Raw genomic sequence first — 11,036 nt, 5'->3', positions numbered from 1 at the left:
ATCCTAGTTCTTATGTTCCATAGATGAGAGAAATCATATGATAGTTGTCTTTCTCTGCTTGACTTATTTCACTTAGCATTATCTCCTCCAGTGCCGTCCATGTTGCAGCAAATGTTGAGAACTCATTCTTTCAGATAGCTGAGTAATATTCCATTGTATATATGGACCACAACTTCTTAATCCAGTCATCTGTTGAAGGGCATCTCGGCTCCTTCCACGATTTAGCTATTGTGGACATTGCTGCTATGAACATTGGGGTGCATACGGCCCTTCTCTTCACTACGTCTGTATCCTTGGGGTAAACACCCAGTAGTGCAATGGCTGGATCATAGGATACCTCAATTTTTAACTTTTTAAGGGACCTCCACACTGTTTTCCAGAGTGGCTGTACCAACTTGCATTCCCACCAACAATGTAGGAGGGATCCCCTTTCTCCACATCCTCTCCAACAATTGTTGTTTCTTGCCTTATCAATTTTTGCCATTCTAACTGGCGTAAGGTGGTATCTCAGTGTGGTTTTGATTTGAATTTCCCTGATGGCTAATGATTTTGAACATTTTTTCATGTGTCTGTTAGCCATTTGTATGTCTTCATTGGAAAAGTGTCTGTTCATATCCTCTGCCCATTTTTTTATTTGTTTATTTGTTTCTAGTGTATTGAGTTTGAGAAGTTCTTTGTAGATCTTGGATACCAGTCCTTTATCTGTAGTGTCATTTGCAAATATATTCTTCCATTCCGTGGGCTTCCTCTTAGTTTTTTTGACTGTTTCCTTGGCTGTGCAGAAACTTTTTATCTTGATGAAGTCCCATAAGTTCATTTTTTCTTTTGTTTCTCTTGCCTTTGGGGATGTGTCATGAAAAAGGTTGCTTTGGCCGATGTCATAGAGGTTGCTGCCTATGTTCTCCTCTAGAATTTTGACGGATTCCTGTCTCACATCGAGGTCTTTCATCCATTTGGAGTTTATTTTTGTGTATGGTGTGAGAGAGTGGTCAAGTTTCATTCTTTTGCATGTAGCTGTCCAATTTTCCCAGCACCATTTATTGAAGAGACTGTCTTTTTCCCACCGGATGTTTTTTCCTGCTTTATCAAGTATTAGTTTCCCAAAGAACCGAGGGTCCATTTCTGGGTTCTCTATTCTGTTCCATTGGTCTATGTGTCTGTTTTTGTGCCAGTGCCATGCTGTCTTTGTGATCACAGCTTTGTAGTACAGCTCGAAATCCGGCATTGTGATGCCCCCAGCTTTGTTTTTCCTTTTCAACAATTCCTTGGAGATTCGGGGCCTTTTCTGTTTCCATACAAATTTAAGGACTATTTGTTCCAGTTCTTTGAAAAATGTCCTCGGTGTTTTGATCGGGATAGCATTGAAAGTGTAGATTGCTCTGGGTAGCATGGACATTTTAACTATGTTAATTCTTCCGATCCATGAGCATGGAATATCTTTCCATCTTTTTATGTCTTCCTCAATGTCTTTCAAGAGTGATTTATAGTTTCTAGAATATAGGTCCTTTACGTCTCTGGTTAAGTTAATTCCAAGGTAACGTATGGTTTTTGGTGCTATTGTAAATGGGATGGATTCCCTAATTTCTCTTTCTTCAGTCTCGTTATTCGTGTATAGAAATGCAACTGATTTCTGAGTATTGATTTTGTATCCCGCCACATTACTGAATTGCTCTATAACATCTAATAGTTTGGGAGTTGATTCTTCTGGGTTTTCCATATAGAGTATCATGTCATCTGCGAAGAGAGACATTTTGACTTCTTCTCTGCCGATTTGGATACCTTTGATCCCTTTTTGTTGTCTGATTGCTGTTGCAAGGACTTCTAGTACTATGTTGAATAATAGTGGCGAGAGTGGGCATCCTTGTCGTGTTCCTGATCTTAAGTTCCAGCTTTTCCCCACTGAGAATAATATTTGCTGTAGGCTTTTCATAGATGGCTTTTATGAGATTGAGAAATGTACCCTCTATTCCTACACTCTGAAGGGTTTTAATCAGGAAAGGATGCTGTATTTTGTCAAATGCTTTTTCTGCATCAATTGAGAGGATCATATGGTTCCTGAATCTTTTCTTGTTGATATGATGTATCACGCTGATTGATTTGCGAATGTTGAACCACGCTTGCATCCCCGGTATGAATCCCACTTGGTCATGATGGATAATCCTTTTAATGTACTGTTGGATTCTATTAGCAAGTATCTTGTTGAGGATTTTGGCGTCCATATTCATTAGGGAAATCGGTCTGTAATTCTCCTTTTTGATGGGGTCTTTGCCTGGTTTGGGGATCAAGGTAATATTGGCCTCATAGAATGGGTTTGGTAGCTTTCCTTCTGTTTCTATTTTTTGAAATAGCTTTAGGAGAATAGGTATAATTTCTTCTTTGAATGTTTGGTAGAATTCCCCAGGAAAACCATCCAGGCCTGGAGTTTTGTTATTTGGAAGGTTGTTTATCACTGACTCAATTTCTTCATAATTAATTGGCCTGTTTAAGAAATCAATTTCTTCCTGTTTCAGTCTTGGTAGTTTATAGGTTTCCAGGAAGGCTTCCATCTCTTCCAGATTGCTCAGTTTTTTGGCATATAGCTGTTGATAATAGTTTCTAATAATCCTTCCAATTTCATTGGTATTGGTCATGACCTCTCCTTTTTCATTCATAATTTTAATAATTTGGGTCCTTTCTCTTTTCTCTTGGATAAGTCTTGCCAGTGGTCTGTCAATTTTATTGATTCTCTCAAAGAACCAGCTTCTAGTCCTGTTGATTTGCTCTACTGTGCTTCTGGTTTCTAATTCATTGATTTCTGCTCTCATCTTGGTCAACTGCTTCCTCGTGAGTGGATTAGGCCTGTCCGTCTGTTGCGTTCCAGCTTCTTGAGGTGAGAATATAAAAACTGCATTTTAGATTTTTCTATTCTTTTGAGTGAGGCTTGGATGGCTATGTATTTCCCCCTTAGGACTGCCTTTGCAGTATCCCATAAGTTTTGGACCGTTGTGTTTTCATTCTCGTTGGTCTCCATAAATTGTTTAAGTTGATTTTTGATTTCCTGGTTTATCGAGTCATTCCTGAGCAGGATGGTTCTTAGTCTCCAAGTGTTTGAGTTTCTTCCAAATTTTTCCTTGTGGTTGAGTTCCAATTTCAGAGCATTGTGGTCTGAGAATATGCAGGGGATAATTTCAGTCTTTTGGTATCGGCTGAGACCTGTTTTGTGTCCCAGAACATGGTCTTTTCTTGAGAATGTTCCATGGGCATTAGAATAGAATGAGTATTCTTTGGTTCTGGGGTGTAGTGTTCTATATATATCTATGAGGTCCAACTCGTTGAGTATGGCATTCAAAGCCTTTGATTCTTTGCTTAGTCTTTGCCAGGGTGTTCTGTCTATTTCTGATAGTGGAGTGTTGAGGTCCCCTACTATTAATGTATTTTTATCTATATGTCTCTTTATTCTGGTTAAGAGTTGGCTTGTGTATCTTGCTGCTCCCCTGTTGGGGGCATATATATTTATAATTGTCATATCCACTTGTTGAATACTTCCCTTAAGAATAATATAGTGCCCTTCTGCGTCTCTAACTATAGTCTATAGTTTAAAATCCAATTTATCTGATATGAGAATTGCTACCCCAGCTTTCTTTTGAGGTCCATTTGCGTGAAAGATGGTACTCCATCCCCTTACTCTCAGTCTGAATGCATCTTTGGGTTCGAAATGAGTCTCTTGTAGACAGCAAATGGATGGGTCATTTCTTTTTACCCAATCTGCAACCCTGTGGCATCTTATGGGAGCATTTAAGCCATTCACATTAAGACTGAGTACTGAGAGATATGATTTTAATGATGCCATGTTGCCAGTAAAGTCTTTGTTTGTATTGGCTGTGACTTTCTGTTCTGTATCACTCTTGCGGCCTTTTTACCTTTAGAGCACCCCCCTTAATATCTCCTGTAGGGCTGGTTTCGTGGTTACGAAATTGGTTAATGACTGGCGATTCTGAAATGTCTTTATTTCTCCATCAATTCTGAATGACAGCCGTGCTGGATAAAGGATCCTTGGCTGCATGTTTTTCTCTGAAAGAACTTTAAAAATGCTCCCCCAACCCTTTCTCTCATTCCAGGTCTGTGTAGACAGGTCTGATGTAATTCTGATGCCTTTGCCTTGGTACGTGAGAAATTTCTTTGCCCTGGCCGCTTTCAATACTGTATCCTTGGATCTAGTATTTGCGAATTGCGCTATGACGTGACGTGACGTAGGTTTGTCGTGGTTGAGCTTGGGAGGGGTCCTCTCTGCCTCTTGGACACGAGTGTTTGTTTCCCTCACTAGATTAGGGAAGTTTTCAGCTACAATTTGTTCAAATATCTCTTCTAGACCTCTGTTTTTCTCCACCCCCTCGGGGATGCCGATGATTCTGACATTGGATCGTTCCATTGAGTCAGTAATCTCCCGTAACCTACATTCGTGGACGTGGATTTTTTAAAGACCATCTTCTATTTTCATTTTTTCCTCCATTAACCCATCCTCCAATTCACTAACCCTTTCCTCTGCTTCTGTGAGCCTGGCCGTCAGAGCCTCTAGTTTTGCCTGCATTTGGCTCATAGAATTTTTAATTTCTGTCAGATTCGCTCTCATTTCTGTCCTTAGGGATTCTATATTCTCAGTAACCTTCTCATTAATAGTTTTTTCAATTCTACTCATCATTTTGACCAGCGTTACTCTGAATTCCATTTCTGATAATTTGGTTACATCCATATCTATTATTTCTGTGGCAGAGGCCACAGACTCACTTTCTTTTCCTTGCTGTGGTGGGGGGCTTCTCCTTCTTGTCATTCTGATGAGGAGAGGTTGCGGGGTTGTCCAGAGCCCAAATTATTGACTGGGTCCCAGGCCGTGCCCCTTGTTTTATAGGGATCTTAGGGATGTGGGCTTCTTCTTTAAAGATTTTATTTATTTATTTATGTGGCAGCCAACCAGCGAGAGAGGGAACAGAAGCAGGGGAGTGGGAGAGGAAGAAGCAGGCTCCCAGTGGAGGAGCCCGATGAGGAACTCCTTTCCGGAACGCCGGGATCACGCCCTAAGCCGGAGACAGGCGCTCAATGACTGCGCCACCCAGGCGCCCGGGTTGTGGGCTTCTTGATTTTTCAGCCTGCCTTCTGGGGGAGGGGCCTTCCGCGCCGATACTCAGGCAACCCTGTTTGGGTAGAGTCTCCGTGTCCTCCGCGAGGGGGAATGGGGATGGGCACGCTGTGAGCCGGTATTTCCAGGCTTTTGTTGTCTGGCGGCTTTCCCTGGTGGTTTGCTGTGCCTCTTCTGAGAGTCAGAGCAGCAGAGGCTGCATTGTCACAGAACAGAGGGATTGCGGCCCGTTCTCCACTGATGTTCTGGCCACTTTAACTCTGTTACTGTTGGTGCTGCTCAACCCTGCAGCGTCCCGGGATGTGCGCCCCACACCCGGCATCCCTGCCCTCACTTCCAGGGCCGGCGTGTCTCTGTCCTTTGTGTTTCTAACGCCGCCAGCCGCCCCCACGCGCTCCGGAAGCTCCCGGTCTCAGTCTGGATCCCGTGAGGGCACTGGGATTCCGGTGTTCCGCGAGTTGCCTGGTGGAGCGCGCACCCGGCTCACGGTCTCAGTCTGCTGTTTTGCGGGTGCCGTCCGTGAGCCCGCCAGCTCCCCCGTGCAAGTGGCTTCTGCTTCCCGGCGCCCGAACGCGGCGGCTCCCTCCCCCTTCTGTTTATCTTCCGATATCTGTGCATGGTTTCATGGCTCCCCGCTTCGTACCTCAATACTCAGCGCTGGAGATGTTCATTTGTAGAGATCCAGATGCATCTTCCTGCGTCTCAGGCTGGTTCCGTGGTTGTTTAGACTGGTCTGGTACCTATCCAGCTCGACTCAGGGGACCAGCTGAAAAAGGTGTCTCCTACTCCTCCGCCATCTTAACTCCCTACTAGAATGTCTCTTATATATATGGAGCACCTCTACAATCATTTGAAGAAAGAATTCTGGCGCTCAAAATGCTGAAAGTCACTGATTTAGTCCAACTGCCTTATTTTGCACAGAAGGCAGCTGAAGTCCAAAGAGCTAGAACGCCATGCCCAAGGTCAGGTAGATGGTAGGTAGCAGAGTGAGAATTAGCATGTGGGTCACATGTAGCCTTTTTAATGGTTTGACTAAGTAAATACTTACAAAGTCTTGTGTATTACCATTTCTGTATGTATGTAAGACGCCATGCTTATGCATGGATCATGGGGAACTTCTTCTAGTTACACATGCTCATGGTGAGTTTGCTCTGAAAGTGCTTGGGGAAAGGTACCCAGGATTCTTAAAATTTGGAAACTCTTTTTCACTTTTCTGGCTTAAGAAGCACAGGTAAATTGAGCAGGACTATGAAGATGTGGAGTGTTTTCACATACAGAGAAATGAACCCCAAAAGGAAATGGTCTAATGGGGTTTAATAAAGGTCAGCATTCCTCCGGGAACTGGGAAATTAATCTGGCAGCTAAAACCTCTGAGGGGTTAATGGAAATTGTAAAGCAACAACTCTGCATATTGAAAAGTCTATAAATAGCTCTAAGTCCTGAACTGCCTCCTGAGGCTGTGATATCGTCCATATGAACTTCAGCTGCTTTGTGCCAGGCTACGATACAACCGGAATTTATTCCGGCTGCATCCAGAAAGCCCCTGCGATACCTTTCAGCCATGACTAACACAGTGCAGGCAGAGAGACGAAAGTCTGACTGTGAATTATGTGCCAAATTCCCTGAGAGTGAATGGTGAGGGGGCTGTGTTGGTGTGTGCGTGTGTGTGTGTGTGTGTGTGCATGTGAATGAGCGAGAGAGAGGGAGAGGGAGAAGGAGAGACACAGAATATTTGGCATCTCAATTTGACTAGAGCATATAGGCCTCCTGATGCTTAGAACTGTTTTTTTTTTCATCTTCAATATTTTTTTGGTAATAGGATTTTGGGTAACAGGACACGGTAGCCTCATTTATGAGCCTTTGGGCTTGTCTCCTTCAAGCTCCTCATTTTTCATGTGACAAGCCCTCTGCAGTCCAGAGAGGAAAGGTGAGTGGCGCTGCAGACAGCCAAGGAAGTGGGCGCAGTCTTCCCCAGTCCCCCTGACAGAGTTACCCCTCTCGTACGTGCTTGTCTGTCTTTCCCATTAGCCTGTGACTGTCTTGATAGCAGGGACTCTGTCTTACTCAACTGTGGTGCCCAGCACTCGGCATGGAGTCTTGGCGCATGGCAGGTGCTTGGGGAATTTTTGTTGATAGACTGAATGAATGAATGAATGGATGGATGGATGGATGGATGAAATTTCATAGTAGAAATTTTCTAAGAGTCAAATCTTCCATAAGGAGAGACAGAGGACGTGGGAAAAATTTTCGAAGAGGCCAAGTCCTTTTCCAAATTAAGAAACACTAATGCCTAAAGAAACATAAAGATTTATGATTATAAAAAATGTTTGATCCTCCTGATAACTTTGGAGACAGACAGGGTGGGTGCTTGTCATCCACGCTCCATGGATGAGGAAGCTGAGGCCCTGGGAGACTCGGCACTTGCTTGAGGCTGCCCTGCTGGAAGAGATCAGGACTCAACCTCTCAGGCATCAGCCAGAGCCGGCTTCCTTATTCCAGCGGCAGGTGACCTGCTGGACTGTCCTAGAAAAACCTTGTAGGAAATCTCCGAGTGAGAGAGAGCCAGGCATTTGGTGAAAGAAAACCAGGTTAACATCTTTTGAGTGCTTCCAGAGCCTTTGATGTGCTTTCTCACAAATCATCTCCTTGCTCCCAGCCACAACCCTGAGATGTTTCTGTTACCATCACGCACGTTGCTTGGACAAGGCAACAGAATGAAACATGTTGATCTCCTATCTCTAATGGATAAACGATGGCTTTGGGGCTGGGTCCGGGTACCCAGTCACTCGAGTCCCAGATCCAACCGCTGTGCACAAGGCATCAGTCTAGAGAGGGGTGGGGGCAGGTCAGAGAGCAGGCAGAAAGAACCCCACAACCGAAGGAGACCGGATCCTGTGTACAAGATGCAAGCATACCTGGCCTGGTGGCTGTGCTGGGAAGACTCTGGAGGGGCAGCTTCAGAACCTGGAGGAGGGAGGGAGGATGATAAGAGGAAAAGTCCTGCAGAAGACGAGAATGCCAGCAAAGCCAGAGGGGCAGGAAGGAAACAGTGACCTGATCCATAGGACATGGGTGGGGAAGGATGACGTAAGCGAAATAAATGTAGAGAAACAGAACATATAGCTCTCCCCGTGACATGCCTTTAAGCTGAGAAATGTAAAGAGATGTTATTTTTGTATTTGTGACATTTTAGGCTTCAGCAACTTGCAACTGAAAATGAAAAAAGAAAATCCTAAATCAACCTAACTTATTCATTACTGAGTTAAGGAAAATGACAGAGGAAGGACATAACACTGAGCTGCTAATTGCCATTCTTTGACAACCCACGAAGACTGTCCTCAGCTTATTTAAAATAAGCACTTTCTCAACTCCTCGCTTTATATCACTGACGTCACTACTGAGGGAAAGGTGGTGAGAAAAGACCAGGAAAACACATCAGGAACCATGAATCAGAGCTACTTTAAGAAAATTAACATTATCCTGAAGAGAAGGCTTGCACAGAACAGGCCGCTGGGGATGGAGTCACTGGGGAGGCTTCCTGGCCGTTGAGTCTCCTCTTCCAAGTGTCCCTTATCCCCAGAAGGGTGACAGGGCTCCCTCCAGGCCTTAGCCCTGCAGTCCGGTTCTTTGAGGTTTTGATTGATCTCAGATTTAATTTTCTCTTCTAGAATTTCCTAATAAATCTCCAAGCAGGAAACAATATCATTTTTCCTTTCTCCTCAGTGAAATGAGGGCAAGACCTTACAATACGTTTCCTTTGTGAAAGAGGATGAATTGAGATGTTTGCAGGGAGGAAGGAATAAAAATAGGATCGTGAATAAAAGGAGCTTGGCAGGGCCTGATGAGTGAATTCCCAACTATAACGAGTAGCTGTCTCAGTCAAGCTAACCCCTCTACCCTCAACCATACATTCCTGCTGCAATCATCCTTGCCCCCTCCTCCTCCCAAAATATTCCCAAACCTTCAAGTGAATGCAATCAAACCCAAATTGGAACTTATATGTTGCCTAATGCTATAGGAGTTGCCAAAATATAATCTTTGGAATATTCAACATGCCACTCATACAGATATAGAATGAAAATGTGTCAAAGATCTATTTAACTCATTAATTCATGAGGGACTCAGCAGGATGTTAGGGCTGTTCCCAAGAAGGGGTGGGGACCTGGAGGTCTAACTTTTCCTGGGAAAGGACTCTCCTTGGCTCTACAAGGCCCCACAGTGTGGCCACACCCCTTGTCTTTTGCTCTCTTGACCTCCAAAAGGGGCAGCTGGATGCAGGTGGGCTCAGCACCTCCGCAGCCTGGTGAGGGCTACCACAGCATGCAGACTTTCCCCTCATAGCTCCTAGTGTTGTCATAGACGGGATGGAACAGATTCTTCCAAGAGGCGAATGAGGCCACTCTCTTTGGAAACTGAGTTGAGTAGGATTGATTTTTAGATGGCAGGTTTAACATAAAAACAGTCAAGAGATGAGATGGAGAGCAGGAATTTTGAGATCAGACTTGACTAACTTGCAGAGACCGAACTCCTTTGTTTTAGAAGCTTACTTGATTTATTTGAACACGGAGCCTGGCACATAGTAGGTGCTCAGAACATGTCTGCTGAATGGAACATCTCAAGAATTTCCCTTAGGACAAAAAGGACTCCTTTTCCAGGAAGTGTGTGTGGAAGAGTTGGTAGGAGTGGAGAGGCTGCCGTTCTCATTGCTGAGGGCCATTTCTTGCTCTCAGCCCCATTTCATATTCCAACTCTTTTAAGGAGGAGATGAATTTAAGAATATTTCCTTTTTCCCCCTCAATTTTTCTTTTTGTGATGATATCACTGTCATAATCCTCCTGGTTGGCATTTTTCGGTGACTCACCACTTTGCTATTTTGGTGGCTGTACATTTCAGTAGATAATTGTCTTCCTCTCCCCTGAGCATGACATCTGCTCACATCTGGAGGCTTCCAACACAACAGAGCCTTGCCAACTTGTGACTCGTCGAGCCTGGTAGTAAGGGAGATAGGCACTTATGAATGAAAGATGGAAATTGAAGCAGGGGGTGAAAAGACAAGCCTGCCCCACCAAACATAAGCTGTGAGTTAGTCCTCAAAGTCCCCTGAGGCTCAGCTTTTCTTAGACACGGGGACAAGAGGGAAATCTACTGAGAAATGAAGGCTGCTATCCTTGAAACCAACCAATCCTTGTTCCAAGTGGGTTGAAACTCTCAGGATCTTCAGCAAGGCACTCTTGAGGGAGATGGGGCCTCTCCAAGAATACTTCCAGGGCATGGCATTCTGGGATTTAGTGATGCCCTTAGCAGGTCAGAGGGTTCCTGTCCTCTCTGGAAAATCCTTCCATTTCTTCTGAGGGAGCCCAGGTCTCTCCACAGCAGTATTCAAGTTGGCTTTGTAAGCTCAGACCCTGGCTTAAACTTGCTTCCTGTCTGGCCTGTCCTGACTTAGGTGACCCCAAGAGACCCCTGCTACCCCTAACTTTCTTGGTAATAATCTTGTCTGGAGGCCACACAGTAACTTTGAACATACTTACTCATGGTATATTTTGTATGATAATTTAAAATTCTTATTTAACTCTTAATACACCGAATCTGTGTCTCTTCCTTTTCCTATTTTGGTAACCTGGCTGACACACTGGTCCTATCGTATCTGTAAGACTGCCTCACACTCATATTAAGAGGATTTTGTCATTTGGGGAGGATGGGGGACTCTTCAGTGGGAAAGGAATCACTAATTCTGTTAAACCAGAAGTCCAGCATCTTAGCTCACAGAGATTTTCTCCTAGACCAAATATTCCTGATAGGTCACAAAGAGTGAAATCCCTTTTTATTATTTAACTTTCTTGACGTTTATGATCTGTCTTCCAAATAAGCCTGTGTGTACCTTGAAACAGGAACCATGAACTACTGTTCACTGAATTCGTCG

The sequence above is a fragment of the Ursus arctos genome, unplaced genomic scaffold (genome assembly GCF_023065955.2).
Source record: "Ursus arctos isolate Adak ecotype North America unplaced genomic scaffold, UrsArc2.0 scaffold_20, whole genome shotgun sequence".
NCBI classification, from domain to species: domain Eukaryota; kingdom Metazoa; phylum Chordata; class Mammalia; order Carnivora; family Ursidae; genus Ursus; species Ursus arctos.
Note: the sequence above shows the minus strand (reverse complement) of the source record.